Source organism: Borostomias antarcticus (assembly GCF_949987555.1).
Source record: "Borostomias antarcticus genome assembly, chromosome: 7".
NCBI lineage: Eukaryota > Metazoa > Chordata > Actinopteri > Stomiiformes > Stomiidae > Borostomias > Borostomias antarcticus.
In genome coordinates this window covers 9,249,123-9,268,917 of record NC_140240.1, presented here as the reverse complement: position 1 = coordinate 9,268,917, position 19,795 = coordinate 9,249,123, and the positions used below count along the sequence as shown (strand labels likewise).

At 46.2% G+C, this 19,795-nt stretch overlaps 1 protein-coding gene across 1 annotated transcript in view; it reads right to left on the bottom strand.

Annotated features, from left to right (window-relative positions):
• The window catches only part of igsf21a (immunoglobin superfamily, member 21a), a gene marked incomplete at both ends in the record, with an annotated part of 170,059 nt that overhangs the window by 71,170 nt on the left and 79,094 nt on the right, over positions 1-19,795 (bottom strand). The gene's annotated exons all lie outside the window — the stretch shown is intronic.

The following is a 19,795-nucleotide window of genomic DNA, read 5'->3' as shown; positions in this document are numbered from 1 at the left end:
TTTCACTCTCTTTTTCTTTTTCGGGGGGCAGATTGGCCAACATGCTGAAATCAGCAAGACTTGAAGGTGTGTGTCAGTGAGTGAGCGAGTGTGTGTGTGTGTGTGTGTGTGTGTGTGTGTGTGTGTGTGTGTGTGTGTGTGTGTGTGTGTGTGCATGTGTACAGTTAAGTCTTAATGAACAATGACACAGTAATGCTCAGTCCTGTGGATGTCTGTCAGCCGGGCCTGCCGAGCTAATGGCTTGTGACCGAGAGAGATTCTGCGCAGGTGGGCAGGACACATTCAAAATATCCGTGGTCTCATTCTACCTCCCCTCCATCCTGGCTCTTTTTTCTTCCACTTCTTTTCCGTTGGGCACGGCGAATGATGGAGTGGCAAGACTCCCTCTCTAATATTCGCAGGGGGGAAGGAAGTCACTTAGCATTTGAAAGACCACAATTTCTCTTCAGCTCAGGCGCCGCAGACAGACGTGAAGAAAAAGGGTGACAGGATTTTAATGGAGCTGCTAATGCCTCTTTGTCGCCGGACTGGGGGATCTTTCATCCCTAGGCCACCGGAGATGCTATCGTCTAATGCAATCCCCCCTTTCTGCACCGATGTAAATAAGACCTGTGCATATAGTGATTAGTCCCTGGCTAATGTACTCACACACACACACACACACACACACACACACACACACACACACACACACCGGCTCGCCAAACAGGGCCAAACGACTTCTATTTGAGCAAGCAGTTCCCAGTGCCCCCGCAAATGACTGCAGGAGAGCTCATCCACAACCCTTAGGCCCCCCCCCCCCCCCCCCCCACCCGGAGAAGCGTAACGCCTTGCGGCGGCAGGGATGTTAAACGCCGCAGCTCGGGGAGCTCGACGGATGCCGAGGTGTTGAAACGGGTACGGAAGAATAATGTGTACAGATGCGGTCGCGTCACCAAAAGCGAATGACTCGATTCGCAAAATGCAACTCTGACGCCTACCATGCATATGGTGTCATGTTCTTTTTTTTTTTTTTTACCCAGCAAGACTAATACCTGCAGAGTATTCATTTGGCTTGACGACAAGACACTACGAAGTCTCCTTGAGTGACACCACTTTGCCCAAGGAACATTTTGGCACGGACACTCCGGCCCCCTAAGATCGTTACAGCCACCTGCTCCTCCTGTTTAAATGTCGTTTCAGAGGTGTATACACACACGCCGGCCAGGTGGCACGGATCCAAGGCTTACAGATAGAAGCAATAGCCAAAGGTCAGACGGTTGAAAATGGTGCTTTCCCCACCCAACTGCCAGGAGGCTGTAGTCACTGTAGCAGATGTTATAAACGCCTTGAAAATGGGAGGCGAGAGAATACCTGCCTGATGTCGCTTTACGATTCGTCATGAAGAAAGCGAGCGTTTGCCGCTGTCGGGAGGCTGTAAGTGGATGGAAACGCCATGTCGTGATTTCTAACCCAGAGTAAAATGGGGTAGACGTTCAAGGATTCAATGATGTTTATTTGTCATTATGTGGGAGATACAGGTATGTATAGATAAATAGATAAATATGTGGCTCGGGTGAAAGCAGGGTCTATTGTGCACCAGATCATAGGCCTAACTACCCCTAATTATTGCAGCACCTTCAAAGTTACATCCCCCTTCAGAATGGAAATATAAACAAACTTTATTTGAGACCAAGTTTTTAGATAGGATTTCCAAAAGAAAATCCTTCTTTAAACTGTCCAACCTGAGAATGAGAACAGACCCTGAGAACACCAGACTGAGAATGAGAACATCCTGTTTGGATAGACAGGACCCAGCGTCTCCTAAGGGTGTAACAGAAAATAATGAACAGCCATGAGTTGCACCAACCAAGAATTCTTCTTCTACCCTGACACAAACACGCCGGCTGGTCCCGGGGTCATGGCAGGTTTTCATGAACCACTGCAATAAAGCCCTTTGAGCCTGGGAGCACTAAGCAGCACTAGACAGGGCTTTTCGGTCCCTTTTCGCAATCCATCTACCGCTTGCGCTGTGGCACCAGGCGACCCTCTGAAGAATGTGTGCGGTATGCGGGTGTCGGATATCCAGGTCATTTGGAAAGCCCGGAGGACAAGAAGGAAGGTCAGGTCATCTCCGCGGCGCTCTCTCTTTGTCTACGCCCTTCTTAACCTCTCAATTAGAAGTGACCTTTACTGAATCACCCCCCCCCCCCACCCCAGCTTCGCCAGCTTGATCTCGCCAGCTCACATTCAATTTCACTCCGCAGATCAGTCGGGATATCCAACCGTTTTACCGGATTCCGCTCAAACAGAAATTTGTTTGTGCCAATCACAACCGTTTATCTAATATGGGGCGGTTTTAATAAGATGACCGAACAGAGGAGCACCGTAGAGGCATTTTCGCTGATTGGTTGTAGGTCTATCCAATTGCGTCCAGAGGCATTTTGATCTCTGCCCGTTGGTAACGTTGGAAAGCAACGGTAAGTTTCCTGACCCTTCGCATTTTTGCTCCCCCCCCCGTGTGAAATTATAGCTATCTGGAAGAACAAATGCTCACATGTCGGCCCTCACAGAGGCAGACGAGCGAGTCGGGCTGGAGAAAGAAAATAACCTGTGACATGATGGCAGTGCAACTGTGTGTGTGTGTGTGTGTGTGCGCGCGCGCATGTGCGTGTGCATGTAAAGCAGTTGAGCACTTTTTAATCGGGAGGAAAAGAGCACCATTTGGGGGGGAAACCGAGCCTTTGCTTCAGCTGCTCGTTGGACCCAGGCCAAGTGTTGCAGGCAGGCCTCTTCGCAGGCCCAACACCCTGCCATCTGGAAGCAGACAAAGCAGGGGCCGGTGGACCAGCTCTCTCTCTCCCTCCCTCCCCAGCGGTCCGGCCAGGCGGAGCGGACGGCCGGCTGAGGCGCAGCCAGCGGAGCTTACAGGAGGGCGGGACAGGTAGCGTACCGGGGGGTCGGGGTACGGGGGAGGCAGGCTCCAGACGGGGCGCCCGCGGTGCCTGGGAGATGCGATAGCGCCGGCGATTCTCTCCAGGCAGAGGCTGACCTGTATTCCACCTCGTCTGCCGGGCCCCCGCCGTGATCATCCGGCTCGCTTCGCAGGTCACGTAAGGACCGGTTCCCCGGGGTTAAACGAGCCCCTCTCCGCTGTGCTCTGGGGAGGAACAGTGATTCATTCACTGCATGGTACAGTATGAGACACCGCTAGGCTAGCTGGCTAGCCGACGATCACAATGGCACTATGGGCTGAATGAGAGGCTGAATGGAATGCTATTAGCATACCTCAGGTTGACTGCGTGAATAGAACTACAATAGACCCATGTAAATGGTGAATATTATAGTGATGAGCATTATTGAGAGATCACCATTCACGTGGGTCTATTGGGTCTAGCCATTCATGTGAGTATTGTGGTGGTGTGTCAGTTGGACTTTTCCAACAGCCTGATGGACACCACCTGCTGTGTATACCTACTGCTTTAATGAGATTGATTTTTTGACTCTTTTGAAGAGCGAGAAAAAGAAGACCCGCATTTTCATGAACTCACAGTGCAAAATTCCTCACATTGCCGCCTAATTTACCTAATATAATCATCTCACCCCGCGGATCCATTATCCCGGGGAAAAAAAGATTATTTATGCTACATTGGCCAGCAAAGAGGGCATTCAAAAACTGAGAATTTGCATAACTTACGACCACAGAACACGAGCATTTATATAATGTGAAGCTCACAGAAAATATCTTCCATCATTGCCAAAGCCAGGAGAAATGTTAGCAAAAGAGCAAACCCATTAGCAGTTTATCAATTGTTTCCAGCTAACACAGCACTGATAATGTAGCTCGTTCCTTTGAACCTTTCGCACACGAACAGACCTGGTGGTGCAGAGGCCCTTCGCGAGCGTGAGGCTCTGCTGAGGTAGGGTGAAGGTTGTGTGTGACGCATCGGGCTCCATGCGGAGGCTGAGTGCTAGCAGCCTGCCTAATGTTCCGCCCTGATAACCTGTAAGTGCAAGGCTGCTCGGTGTGTCACCGACAGCTCCGTAAGTCAGCGGAAGCCCCCCCTGCTGGGTCCTGAGTGACATATATGCCGTTTGGGGGGGGGGGGGGGGGGGGGGGCTTCGGGCTTTAGGTGACAGTTTTCCAGTGCTCACCTCCTCCCTGGTCTGTCAAGGCTCCCAGCAGGCAGCCACGTCAAATTCATTCCGGGGGGGGGGGGGGGGGGGGGGGGTACAAGCTGTATATGATGCACACGGAAAGTGTATGTGTGCGTGCATTTGTGTGTGCGTTTGTGTGAACATGCATGTACTGTATCTGTGTGTGACAGAGATGGACTTTGGCCTTGGTGAGTAAAGAGGCAAAGCCTCTAAAGCAGATCAATATGGAAACCGGAACTGTTTTTCTTTTTCTTTTTTTTTGTTATTTTTCCGCATGACTTGTGTGACAGGTAAGTAACAGGGAACATGCAGAACACGTTCTCAGTGTATTCCGTACAGATCTATCAAGTTAAAATGAAGACAGCAAAACTCCCAAGCCCAGAGCAATGGAAAGAAACATGAACGTGTTTGCGCCGGACCCCTTGGCATGAGCAGATTAGTACACACGCCTGAGATGACTATCAGCATGTTGGATATTTTCTCCGGCCTGTTATCTTCGTCGCATGCTCCCGGCATGCTATCAATCATTTCCATTTTCCATGTAAAGTAACAGCGGTGGCGAGGGATTGGCTGTCGGTCTGCCTGGCAGATTGGCACCACACAGGGATTAAAGTTGTGCTTGTTGTCGCTGATGGACATAGAAGGGTACCGGTGGGCCAGGGCTGTAGGCCAGACAGACCCTGCCCAGGATGTCAGGGCAGAGATTCGAGAAACAAAGACAAAGCACCCAATCCGGTATCCAGGACCCCGTCCGAGACCCCGGCCAACCCGATTGGTGGCTGCCATGGCTGTCGCTCCTGAGGCAGGCTGGGGCGGCCGGACTCGGGCCTAGCTGTTAGGGGCCGGTCAGAACCAATGCCGCTGAGTCTGTACGGTCGTGCCAGGGATCTGTCGTCTGGAGGCACACATTTAACCCCCCACGAGATGAATAAATAAAAGAGTGATGGACCCTGGGCACAACTCACTTTGAAAAGCAGGGCGTTCAGCAACACATCCATTTTGATGTTCCCCTGGGCCAAATGGAAAGCCTCCATCGCCAAAACACTGCCGGCCACGCTCTGTTCGCTGCCTGAGTGTTTTAGCGAAACGCCATCCTCTAGCCATTTATTCATTACCGGCCTGGAGAGATCAGAGAGCGGGTCTCCTTCTAACCACCTGGGCAGCATCAACAAACAGAACGGACAAGCACAACTGCATCGCTCGCTCACCAGTAGACCATGGCAAGGCATGAAAACGAGGCAGTGTTACATTATGTTACGCGATGTAGCGCGGCGTCTCCGAACGATAAAAGCAATGAATGGTCTCATCAGGCGGGATCATGAGATGCAGCAGTTCTCTTGTGAGAGCATCATTGGGTTTGCTTGTTGTCCTCAATCTGTTTGATCAATGTGCACTAATAGGTGAGTGGGCACAGAGCTACACACTCACACCTCCCTCCCACAATATCTTCATCGGACAGCCAGCGGACATCTCCCCCTCTTCGGTTCCCACAGCAACAAAAACACTCAAGGAGCCACAACCGGTGTAGCAGTGGGTATATACAACCAGTGTAGCAGCATGCCTACTGTATTTCTTTATCCATGGACCCACAGTATGCCCACTTCTTTAAACAACACAAATGTAAAAACTGCTACAGTAAGTCCACTTCTTTAAATAACACTAATGTAAAAACTGCTACAGTATGTCCACTTCTTTAGTTAGAGTATACCAACTTCTTTAGTCACCACTACACCCCTGACTACAACACACATCAATAACACACTGGCATTAGTTTCCTTTAAAGAGACAATGAGTTAGCATATTCAAGATTCAAGATTTGTTTATTAGCCATGTATATGGTTCGTACACTAGGAATTTGACTAATGTTTCAATGTAATGAAATAGTCTGGCATAAATAATGGCAATGGCATGAATCTGGACTTTGATATTAGACCTTTCCAGTGAGATGGCTTCTGTCCTCTTAGAGTTGAGATGTTTAATTTTGTTACATGTTGCATATGGTATAGATCACATATTTTTTAGACAAATTATTGGGACACTTTTTTTGTATATATGATATACTGTATTGGATGTTATGTAAGCTATGGTGTATGTTTGTTTGATGTAGACACACCTGATTCAGGATCCCGACCTTTGTATTTCTGCCCTCAGACAACAGGGAAACCACACCCACGCAGATGGAGGAAACTCATTGGCAGTCACTAATTGGTGAATGGAGATCCTGTTATCTGAAGAAGCGTCCTGTTATCTTGTGGGCGAAACGTTACTTGTGTGCATTATTTGGGGGTGAATAAAGCACGGACAGAGACCTTATACTGTGTGTGGACATCATCTTCTTTTACTTGGATATACTCTAGTCCAGCACCAGTTTTTTGAAGTTTTTCCAGGATGTGCATATCTACTTCTGTTGTTATGCCTATATCCTCATCCACCTCAGGCTGGTACCCATTCTAAAAATGACATCTCAAACTATTCCAGTTCTTCAAAATCAATGTGCAAAAAATAAAAATGCATCCTCTAAGATCGCAATTTAAGACCATTTTTGGGCGTGGCAGGAAGCCAGCACACCTAGTATAGCGTTTGTCCGGTTATCACTCCCTCCCTCCCTCCCTTACCCCGGACAATGTTGGCTTACATCTTTCTGTTGGCACCACTAGAGGCAGTAGTCCCAGCACACTAAAATCAAGGAGGACACCAAAATCAACCCACTGATCTCCACTGCACAAGTAGTGGTCAGAGCATTGGACTGCCACCTGGGAGACCAGGGTTCAAGACCCGGTGGGGATGACTTTATGGGACTATACCCCAAACCTCCACATGTTCATCCTTTCACTCCAACCTTTACCCCTTGCCTTATAGGTCAGATCCTGTCCCAACCCCAACCCTTATTCTAACCCCAACCCACACTAGAGACTGGAAGAAGGACACCAAAACCACTCCACACCATTAATGTTATGGAAGCTGCTGCTACTTGTTGTGAGCTCCTGAGCTAACTGTCTATCCTGCTCTTATTGTGCTGGATAAGCATTGGAAGCATTGGAACTGATGTGTCCAGGCGACAAGACCTATCTTAATTTATCAGACATTATTTCATGTCATTTCAATTCATAGCTATTTCAGTGGCATGACTAGCTTCCGTCCTACCAGTCCTGAACAGAAACAAGCCAGCCACACACAAAAACCAGGCTGGACCTGGCCTGGTTAAAACAAGAGAGTAAGAAGAAGGACGAGATCAATTCCAAAATCCCTCATACAGTTTAAAATATGCTTCTATTTTAAGTTCCACCTATTTAATCGCCGGCTCTGCGTCCCCGATGGTGAGTTTATCAGTAATCCGGCGGAGGGATTTGACTTTGTGGTGGTGATGAGTGATTAACGTACACATTTGAACCAGTACCTCTTCACATGGAACCATTGCAAAACACTGTGTGGATTCAGCGGCTGGGATATTCCTCCATCTGCAGTGTGCGCAGAACAGGGGCTCATTTCATGTTTAAATACATCAACTTTCTAATCCCTGATGTGGCATGGGAGCCTTTTTTCCATTTAAATAAGACATGCTTGAGTTCAACTGGAGAAGCAGACAGAGACATTATGTACTTCTAATGCATGTTCTCAGGGTGACTTTGTCTTCCCCTATTCTATTCGGCTCTGTTAATTATGGCATAAACATTCTCATTTACAATTTAAATGTTCAGTTTATCTCCATGTTTACCACCCCAGCCTGAAGTTCCCCTTCTTCTCTTTTTATCATGTGGTATTCACTGAAGACCAAAGATGGTATGAGGATATTTAACCCTGATGAAGGTGGCATGGTTGCAGAAACATTTGTTCAAATACATATATTTTTCCATCAGAATAATTGTGCAGCAAACCACTTCTATTTTCACATGAGAGTATTTGCACTAGACAGGATGGTTTGCACTTTTAAAAGGTGTGGTTCAAATTAGGGCTACCAACTTAACAGATTGGAAGAAAAAAAATAGATTTTGCTCAGCGGAACCCATGGGCTGCAGAGAGCAGGCTGCACAGAATGAGTCGGCTAAGGCCGTGTTCACGCTACACTTTACACTTTACTTTACACTTTTTTACGGCCAGCACCTTTTTTACATGCAACCCTATGGAAAAAGGCGACCACCTTTTTAAAAAGCGCAGCTGCAAACGCCTTTTGAGTTGAATTTTGTTTAACTTTTCAGGAAAGCGCCGTGTGATGTCGAGCGCATTTCTGACAGCTGACCAATCAGGACGAGGAGAATTGGTACAAGTGTACTGTCCCTAGTAACCAACTTTGTTACCAGTGCCCCCAAAATACTTTTAATAAAGTAGTCTACTGGTTGAGCTACTTGTGATTGCTGTTTCTACACAGAGTTATATGACATGAGTCACAAATTATACATTTATACGAGGTTGTGATATGCCCCGTACTGCTGTCGGCCGCGGATGATATCATGTACCCACAAATGGCGTCTTGGCTGGTCAGGTACACCCTCCTCATCCCCCTCAAACGCCAAACGCCTGCAGGTCAATTGCTATGGTAGAAGACAAGGGCTTCATGGAAGCATTGCACATTACGTCCTCCAATGCAGCTACAAGCCACCATCACGAGGTACAATTGTTTAAAAAATATTGGCAAATATGTTGCTCAGATTGATTTAATAGCCTTACACATAACAAGATATAGCAAATTATAATTTAATAAAACAATATTGACTACTAATTGCAATGTCTATTCAAAGCTTTACTAGTCTACCACAATAATGCAATGTATTTTAATTGAAACATCTTCATTTGAGGGCTTTTCCCAGCAAAAAATGATATATGTGATTAATTGTGATTAATTTGATTAATTAATTACAGATTATTAAATTACTTTTTACATATTTTTTCGATTGACAGCTCTAGTTCAAATAAGTCTGGAAGTCTACAGTACAGAGATGACCCCCTTAGATGGCTTCCTTTAATCACTCATGTTTATGCCCACTCTTGCTGATGGAAAAAGTGCCAGAGTTCGTTCATTTCCAAGTGTTTTGTTTTGAAACACTCCACCAAAATCACTCAACCTGACAGTGAGGCCAGGTTCCATTTTCCACATTAACGAATGACAGCTATATGGGATTCCTTAATTAAAAGGACGGTTCTCAAATAACAAGATACTAATTAATGATATTGGCACTGAGCATTCAAAGCAATCTTTCAGAGGACCCAGATACATTAATTGCCTAAACAATTCAAGAGCAAACCAATGCAAGGGGAGGTCGCTTCATTAATAAGAAGTATTTGAATAGCTTGCAGAGAGTTGCTAATTACCTATGAAGCACTATCAGAGAACATCTGTTTAAAATGTGTCACTGGGAAATTAATTATTATTAGACTATGAAATGCTATGAGGGTAAAGGGCTGACTCTGACTGTCAATAGAGGATGGTAAACACTCCCCTCAAGGCATAACATCAATATGTTCACTAGGGAATAAAGAACATCTCTCATGATGTGATTATATCCTCTATCTGGTCTTCATGTTCAGAGGCTAGGGATGGTGTTAGAGACAACCAGAGAGAGAGAGAGAGAGGGAGAGGGAGAGGGAGAGGGAGAGGGAGAGGGAGAGGGAGAGGGAGAGGGAGAGGGAGAGGGAGAGGGAGTGTGTGTGTGTATGTGTGTGTGTGTGTGTGTGTGTGTGTGTGTGTGTGTGTGTGTGTGTGTGTGTGTGAGTGCACAGCACATTGCTGGCCCACGCGTGATGTCTGTGAGGGACTACTCAGTATGCAGTGGAACATCACACACTGCTGATATGTTGAGGGTGAGATCCATGGCATTGGTTAGACTTGCAATGCACACACACACACACACACACACACACACACACACACACACACACACACACACACACACACACACACACACAAGATTAAGCCCCCACCCCCCATCCAAGTCACTGAAGTAGAAGATATTGCTTATATCTCAATAATAAAAAAATAAAAATAATAATAAGATCATCCTCTTGGGTTATGAGGACTCCAGCTGTGCTGACATTAAAGGGCTGATAAAGTGGCAGCCATTCTGTTGCCGAGGCACCGTCCAAAAAGGGGTCCGATACAAATCGCGGCACCTGGCGCTGGCTGGGCATCAGAACTCAGCTCACGGGAGCCAGATGTGTCTGTCAGCGCCTTGCGTCATTCGCCCGGCACGCTGTGATGGATGCCGGCTTCTGCCCCCCCCCCCCCGCAGCAAGGGTTGTCTGGACAGGACGAGTAATCCTAACGGACTGGTGTGACTGGTCATCCATTTGATCTCTGGCCTCACCCCCCCCCCCCCCCCCCCCCCCCCCTCCGCCGGTGGACGCCGCCAGCCACTCTAATGATCACCCCCGGTAACCTTTTCCCTCAAGGCCGCTGTTCACACTTTAGAAGCCGTCGGTGGGTCTCACACCAAACACAACAACAAACACAACAACACACAACCCACCCCCACCTCCCACACACTCTCTCTGCTCGACTAGCTACGAGGCTCATTCAACTCAACCCCGTTGAGGAAGGACTGGTGTTTGGAGTCTCTGCAGAGACATGTGCTCCAACAACGTCAAATTTGGTGAGGGGGGGGGACCAGGGACAAAACAGAGTGTGTCAAGAATATGTGAATGTTTACTCGCTTGTGGCAGTAAAAGGAGAAAACATGGCCTTGATTCAAGCGGGGGGGGGGGGGGGGGGGGGGTAATACTGTAAGAGGGGAGAAAAGAGTGTGGTGCAGCGGCGCCTTGCTATCATCCAGGGACGAGCGAAATATGAGCCGTGTTTGAGAGGCGTTTTGGTCATCTGGTGAGGGTGGGGAGGGGGGGGGGGGGATTCAGGGCCCTGTGATCAAGCGGCACCGGCTAATGAAGCAGAAGACAATGGCATCAGGCGGGGGAGCGGGGCGCCAACGCAGCGCAGCGGAAGTCTCGCTCCTTGTTTCTTCTCTCGCTCACTAGTCTTTTCCGCTTCCCCTCCACAAATGTCCTCTCATTAGTCGATTTCCCAACGCTGTGCACATCCCTTCAAGCCCGCTGCAAGCCAGAGCTGCCACATGCACGTGTGGAAAAAGAGAAGAAAAGAAACAGACTGCTTCCTCACTGGTGGAGGCCTTGAGGAAAGATTCCAGAACACTGTGAAATCACAGACTGCAACTGCAAGAGCCCATACCAGTGGGCAGGGAAAAGTAAAAACAGTGTCCGATGCCTATGCATGAGGTAAGCTCTATATTCATATGAACCCACTCTTGACTCTTGAGTGCTCGCGTTTGCCTGTGAACAGAGGTTCCTGCATGGCTCCTTGTAGAGCAGTGGGGCTTGGTTGTGGTCGAAAATGTGAACCTTTCAACAGCTGTAGCTGTAACACTATTTTGGACAGTAGTGTGGAAAACCTGAAGGCTAAAGCATAAAACAGTTTCCCCTAGTTCTATAATACATGAAATTGATCTGTCAGACTAATCAAAAGAATGAAATGCTACAGCTAGGGCTAGCATTTAAAATACTATCAATAAATCACATCCGCAAATGTAGTATCTAGTATGTACAGTAGTATCTAGTACTACCTAAATTTAGTAACTAGTACCATGGGCGCTGTCTGATCAGTTTTTTTTTTCTGTAGTGATGGAACAGGATTCTGAAACTCCAGATCCTGCTAGAAAGGAAGACCGGCCCTCTAACACTGTACATCCTCAGCAACTGTGAGAGACTCAAATCTTGTATGCATGACAAGACATTACCGGAGGCCGCTGTGCCACTATGGCTGCTGGTCAAGGCGGCCAAAACGACCCATTAATTCCTGGAGTAAAAAAGGTGATAAACAGCCTCGCCTGAGACAGCAGCCCTTCCCTACCGCACACAAGGTGTTTATGGTTGACCGGACAGGGAAATAATATGTCTATTGTAGATGGACCCATATTGGTGAGCGAGTTTTAAAGGGATGCAGGTGGAGTGTGGGGGGGGGGGGGGGGGGGGTGTTCAAAGCAATGCCTGTTTCTCACATCAATGATTTTTGACCTTTGTCAGCGAAAGGAGAAATGCTTTGTTTTCTTGGCGGCCACTGAAGGGGAGCCATAAATCTGCCACGGCCGACGTCGTGAAAGAGCCACTATCTGTCTTTTTTAACCACACACTAGAGCCTGGTTTTCATGAGCGAATCTAAAACTAGGCTACAAATAGCCTTGAGATATCTGTGCGTGTGTGTGTGTGGGGGGGGGGGGGGGGTGGAGCTCTTACAGCCCTGCTGAGCTGGGAGATACACTATTAACCCTTTGATTAGCCCAGCTCTCCATCGCAGTCACAGGCACTGAGGGGGTGTTTGACTGACGGGAAGATGCTTCTCGCGGGAGCTTTGAAGCAAAGACACCCCCGAGGGACGGAGGGATGAGACAGCACGCGGCACATCGATGGATCCAATCAAATGTGTTTTTCCTTGCCCCCCGTCCCCCTCAGAAGCTGTGATGTCTGTGGACTACTGATGCCGGAGCTCTCCATCAACACTTGCGAGCTGTTCTACATTCCAGTCCATCACTCTATCATGACTCGCGACTCCGTTTATCAGGGCTTTCGCTCTGCTCACGTCATACGCTCACACCATACATGTCTCTGTTATGTTGAGAGAAGGCTTCGCCTCAGATATATATCCCAGCAGCTTCAACAGAGACGGCCTGACAATGGCCTTTGACCGACGACGTATATCCATGCTGATGTTTATGTATCTCTGCCTTTAATGTGACTATTTAAATAGGGTAAATCGACCAGTAAACATCAGGCCTTTTGATGATTTAAGGCTACACACCAGAATATGCCTTTCTGCGTATGAATCAGGGTGTGCATTATTTGTTTCAGATGAAAGAGGATGGGCTCTGTGGGGTTCAAGGGAAACGGAGACTTTGTTTCCCTTGAAGAGTTTTATCAAACAGTAACAAAAAAACACACAAACACACATACACACACACTGCTTGGAAGGAAGGAAGAGGAAGAGGAAGACCACACAACTTGGGAGTGAGTGTGAAATTACAGAGAAAGAAGATAAATAACCTGAGAGACCTGAGATCTCAGCATAACACCCCCCTGTCCTGAACAAACCCTGTTTCCCCGCAATCTCACACTTTCCACAGAAAGCTCAGATGCTGTTGTTTGGCTTGTCTGAAATATTATCTAGAAGTTTCTGAGTGTTGAAAGCCTATCGAAGAGATGTGCTCTGGAGGTTTCGTAAAACCTTGTGTTCTGAATGAAAGCCGTATGATTGTACAGCTCAGAGGGAAAACGGTTTCTTGTTCGCCTGTCTGAATGAGAGCGATCTCCAGGCCAACCACGAACCACCCAAGCATTACGCTACAGTACAATGCATATCACATACTGTACCGTACAGTAAGCATTACAAATATCAACAGTATACATTATTCAGAGGGCACTAAATGTTGTGTAACCAAACAAGTTGGTTAAGAAAGCCATTGATCTATTGTGCCGTAAAGGACTATCCTTCTCACGTTATCACAACCTCCACCATGTCACCCTTATGCTCTTATTCCATCCCCCCAAAAAAGCGGGCCAGTCAGACGAGTCAAATTTCCTGCGTGGCACATCTCAGCTTTGTATACTCCCACTATCAGCAGACCCAGTAAGTAATCTCTAGGCCCCGCAGACTGTGTCAGCCTATATGTGAGCGATTTGCCGCCTGAGTGTACATGTCAGCCATGCTATGTCTGCGCTGCATCCAACAAGATTATGACATGCAACTTTTAATTGAGAATACCTCTGTTGTTGACACACTCGCAGATGTCTCGCAGCGGCTTTCCATAAACCTCATGCATGATTCACGGCGTCGCGCAGGCCGTGAATAGCACAGGCGGCTTATCGAATCAGGGGAGTTATGCTGCTCTCAGTCACCCTGGCTAGATGGAAATGCACATTTAGTATGAATAGCTTTCATGACCCTGGGTGTGTGCGTGTGTGTGGGGGGGGGGTGGACATCCGAACAGAACCGTTCTGAGGAAAGGGTGCAAATGAGCTCCAATGTGAGACCAAGCATTTGCTCACTGGAATCTGGCCTAGTTGTACGGTAGTGTGGGTGACTACAGGTCACACATTTGCCCAGAGCAAAATGTGAGCCAGTGCAGCTTCCTCCTACCCAGTCTATCCCACTCATCCTCCTCCCGGTCTACAGTTGGTCCTTCTGTAGCTCGTCTTTGAATGAGAACATGAATACAGCGATAGGAAATAGGATGGGAGGCTAGATGTCGTCAGGCATGAAGTGGCGATCTAAACAACTCCATAACCGACACTGAATATATTATTACAGCCAATCACTGTAGTGAGACTGAGGATAATGATGTAACGAGTATCTGGTGATATGAAGCAGTATGAGAGGGATGTTGCAGTGTTCTGACCCAACGGAGGAGTAATCGTTCTTGTTAAGAAATTGAGGCTCAGTTAAGACAAAACTCTAATATCTGAATATATTCAGCAGAGGGATTTTTTCCTCATTAAAATGAAAACAGAAAAAACCCCTGAAGGAAATAAGGGGTTTCATTTCCTGTCATGCCACTTGGCCCAGCCTGTCATTAGCTTGGTAAGGAAAGGGGTTTAACCAGACCATAGATAATCCTGGCTGAGATGCAGGCCTCAGAAAATGCAGCCTGAAATCACAGCCTTCTCCAAAATGATGACGGAGGCCATAGATGAAAGGTAGCTTTTGGTGAAATGGTCTTCTAGCGCATTCCAAAGAACATACCTTTGAAATATAAAGAGAATGGAGAGATGAAAGCTTTTGGTTTGATACTATTACAGGCATGTAGGGTCAGTGGAACAATGCTCAGAGTGATCTAGCCCCTCAATCAGGTTATGGAAGCACTTAGGATAATAACTATACTCAATTATCTTTACCTGAACAAACACATTGTAAGAAGCTATTTACAGGTCAACGATAGAACATGGAAGGAAAATGAAGTGAAGTGCAGTGAAGAGTTTGATAGCAAATGTGTTTGTGGTAATGGCATTACAGAGGTCCTCACCATCCAGGCCATGCCAGTTGCCTGTTAATGCACAAATTAATTCTAATTAATTATTCTAATACTACACAAAAGCAAAGCTCAGAGGATGCACTAGAATTGAGCCACTGCTTTTAACTCTGTGAATTAGCAAGCTCTTACACTAAAACTCTCAACACTAAAAAACGTTTCTAAATGCATTAGGTTGAGACAACTTAGCACCCGCATGAAAATAGGGCCCCAAGAATAGTGCAATAGAGGGTGTGACTATTGAAATCAATTGAGAACATCGGTGCTATGCTGCATGACAATGTTGTATAAATATTGTGAAGCATATGCTCAGGCAGTCCATGCATCAGCCTGCAAGCTGTAATCAATTAAGCTTTAAACTATTGAACCACAGTTTGTGGTTATTCAATGCACGGACATGAACGACTAAAGCCAGCGAGCCGTCCATCTCTACCATTCAGTCAGATACACCTGTGAAATAAATTATGTTTCTATAAGGTCATGATGAACATGAATGAAACAGGGCCTAGTTGCAGGTGTGAGTTTGTCATTTATTGTTTTCAATACTGCTTTCAGTTGGATGCCAGCCTGAAAATGACTTCTCGCCCTGCCCTGTCGCTGGGGCGGAGGCAGCAGTGCATAGTGTGTCTCCGGTAAGAAGCTGTGTTCTTAAACAGAGCTCAACATGGAGAAACAAGGCAACTTCCCCATGGTAAAGAAACAACCACATGAAACCAAGGCGGAAGAAACAAGCTTTCATCTTAAATAGGGCACCGCTCGACTGTCGGATTCTTTGGCGGGGGTGGGACTCATTTACTATGGTAGCAGCAGGAAGCTTTGTCTAATTCGTTAGGAATTGTTAACACCTTTATCAAACAATAATGGCCGTGTTTCCTGAACGAGTTAAGAAGCACTTAACTCCAAAGTACTTCTTAAAAAGGGTTGCTTAAGAAGGGTTCCTTAAGAAGGTTCTTTATCGGGAAACCCAGCCAATGTCTTTCCAGCTCTCAAGGCACACTCAAACGGCTATCTACACACTTAGCTACTGTATCTATGGTAGGCACATTACACCTAATCATAATCTAACTAGAGGACCAAGCTGAGGTAAAACCTTGGAATCTGACCTGTTATATATCAAGAGTTGACGTGTGTGATTGTGTGATGGTGTATACCAGAGTTTCCATTTACCCCGAGGGCTGGAACATTAGTAAAGCTTTTGACGAGGGATTCAGCTAAACAAATACATTCACTTTGATTCATTGAGTCCCCTTCGCTGGAACCAGTGTGTCAACCCTGTCGTTCTGAGAGGAATGTGATCTAGATCGTACACTCCCTAGACATTTCACTTTATTCTCAATGAAGTGGAAACCATACATTTTTTATTCGAACTATTCTAACGGCCCGTGCTGTGCCTTACGCCTACGCCCAGCTTTGTCAATAGCTCCATTCCATAGTAATGGGACCACTAACATAACACTTTGTCTCTGTGGCTGATCGATCGAGAGCAAGAGAACATGGGCTGCATCAGCGGGGGGGGGGGGGGGGGGGGGGAGGCCAAGGAAGCCTGAATTAAACAGATGTCTTTGTTAGGCTCGGAGGCTAATCTGCAGGATCACACCAGGAATTAGTAGCACTCCCTGAAATCGTTTGAATACATTTCAACATCAATACAGGCAGTTGTATTGGATTTACATAATAATAATCATGCCCCTACTTTCAATGTGATTAAATCATCACATGAGCCTTTAATATTAATAATAGTATCACCTGGATGCTTTATAAAGCTTGACTTATGTATTTGTCACGCCTGATATGACAATAGCGCATCTGTGTATCTCCACGTGTGCATTACCATAGCAGAAGCATTGATGTTTTACAGTGTAAAACCTCTGTTTATAATTGATGATGGTCTGAGTCCAGCAATAGATCAATTTAACTCAGGCTTTATTATCTCAGTGTGCCGTAGCCACCCTGGGCACAGAGTAAGATATCTATCTACCTATTAGAGGCACAGAGTAAGATTTCAGCTGGCCCAACAGAGATGTTTCTGCTTTGTAATTGTCATGATTTTCAAACATGTTTCGTGTATGTCCTCGTCCATGAAGGAGTCCCTGGTAGGCAAAGTTTACAGCACAGACAAGGATGCTTGTATTTCAGATGGAAACTATTTACAGAATAGTGAGTATCTAGTAGCCTTGCGCATTAATGCTCGAAGGTCAGACAAGTTGGGTTTTGAAACCCGCCAGAGACTCTTTCTGTGAGAATCTGTAAAAGGAAAAAGCCTTGAGGAATGTTTTCCCTTTCTGTGACATTCACAAACATCCTGGGTTGACTGTTAATGAAAATGTCACTGAGATAACCTTGTGACTCAAACCCGGGACTCACGAAAAGGCTGCATGCTATAATGATAAAAAAAAAAAAATGGGGGGCAAAAACTAGACGTCATTTTGTTCATTCCACACACACTTTGCTGTTTAATGTGACTCCTTTAACTGATCATTGGTAGTCATTGTGGATAGAGCCAGCCAAGCTGAATGACTACATTGTGGCCTTCTGCTTGCAGATGATTAATGATAAGACAATTGTTGTTTTTGGTTTGTTTTTAGAACACTATCTCCACAAACACCCACACAGTGCCATATTATTTCAAAGACAACTCAAGAGAAGCTCAAGGTAAGGTAGGGGATTGATGATTATAAAAAAGAAAAGAAGACAGATATTTCCCTCTAGTTTTAGAAAATACTATATTTTGTGCTATTGGGTTCATAGTCACTCATGAACAAGCTTGCATGATTGAGATTATTTCATATTTGAAACAGCATGTTTGTTGATTTTTTAGCTGATACCTATGGGACGGTAGTTTATAAATGCCATTGACGATAATCATTTCCTTACTGTACTTTTATAATTATTCTACTATGTACCCCTGTACTTTGTTACTACTTTTGCATACTACTGTATTACAGTATTAATTAACTGTACGTTTGTACACTGTCATTGTTGTCTGCATGCTGTCACTGTTCTTGTATTTTTCTGTACTCTGCTACTGTATTGCTGTTGTCTGCAAGCAGGGCACATCTGTAAAAGAGACATGGTCTCAGTATGTTGCCTCTCTAAATTAAGGCTTCTATCTATCTGAATGTGAGGTCTGTTTAAACGTCTACTATACCAGCTACTGTACAGTCGCTTGCATCCACACTCTCAAGGCCGCTAGCCTGGGTCTGAGCTCCCCCCTCCTTTGAACCAGCTATGATTGCACAGATGCAATCTTTTTCCTTAACACCGTCCGGAGAGGCTCTTCAGTGATAACTGTCATGACGAGTACAGTTAGCTGTCATAGCCAACGATGCGACTCACGCTAGAAGAGAGAATGATGTCCTCAATGAATCACCTTTAACCCCTTGGGGACTGCGTCTCAGATCCTCTTCCTCACATGTCTCCCAGCGCCATCGCAACCAGAGGTCGGAGTCTCATTTTACAGCGACACAAATCTATTATAAAACCCATCTCTCCCCACAAGCTCTCCAGCCACCAGGGGGTGGGGGTGGGGGTTGGCGGGATTTCCTTAATTGTTTCTCCTCAGCTACAGGGCTGACTACCCTGCCGCTCTGAAATGAGCCACTCCCTGTCACATCCAGCACTATCTGCTATGGGGGCAGATGGGGACCATGAAATTAGTAATACACGTGTTCATCTTGTTCATGGTCTCGCGTGGCACCGCGACACACGGCCGTCCTGGATATCACCGTTGTCTATGGAAAAAAAAAAATATATATATATATTAACTGAAATGGGCAAATCTGTTCTTTTTGGAAATGTCTGTCTTTGTGGGTGGAACTAACCAGGATGGTATATTTGATGGTTTTATAATGCACCTTTCTGCCTGCCAGCCCACTTCGGCTTATCACACATCAAACGTTACCTGTCTTCAAACCGCTGCTCCCTGTGATGTTCTGGATGTAGGTAATTCCAGGGATGGAGGGAGACCGCGGGATGTATAAAGATGAGAATTACCAGTAAATGCATTCCTTTTCCCCATAATTCTGAGGAAATACATTGCAAATCCAACAGATGAATCATGGCAAACCAATCATAAGTGCACTATTCTCCTCCGTTCTCTGTGCATCAGGTTGAATCTCCTACTGTATAACGCAAAGGATCGTACAATCTGGGCTTGTCAGCGTGTGCGTTTCCCCCCTGCTGGGTGTTCTGCAGAGCTGGAATTCAGGACCCAGCACGATTCCCATGTCAAAGCTGCTCTGAAATCGCCAGTGTCCAAGCTGCTGACGACGCTGTCGCTTGGGTATGAACACTGTCCCCATGAAAAGACTGCCCATCATGAGCACACATACACCACACACACACACACACACACAGAAAAAAAATGCAAGAGTTATATTATTGTATGTTGTAAAGCAATTGTCTGGATCAAATTCTTCAACCAACTAATCTATTTCAGGACTTCAGGTATGGCGACATAGGAGGTAGTCGCAGCAAAGAGGTGCTCCCGACAATTCTTTAATTTTTGCACTGGTATATAGTAGGGATGGGACGGTTGGAAATTTTCCTATCACGGTTATAGTGACCAAAATTATCACGGTTCGCGGTTTTATCACGGTTAGGGATGGGTCTCGTAAATTTTTATCGATACTGATACT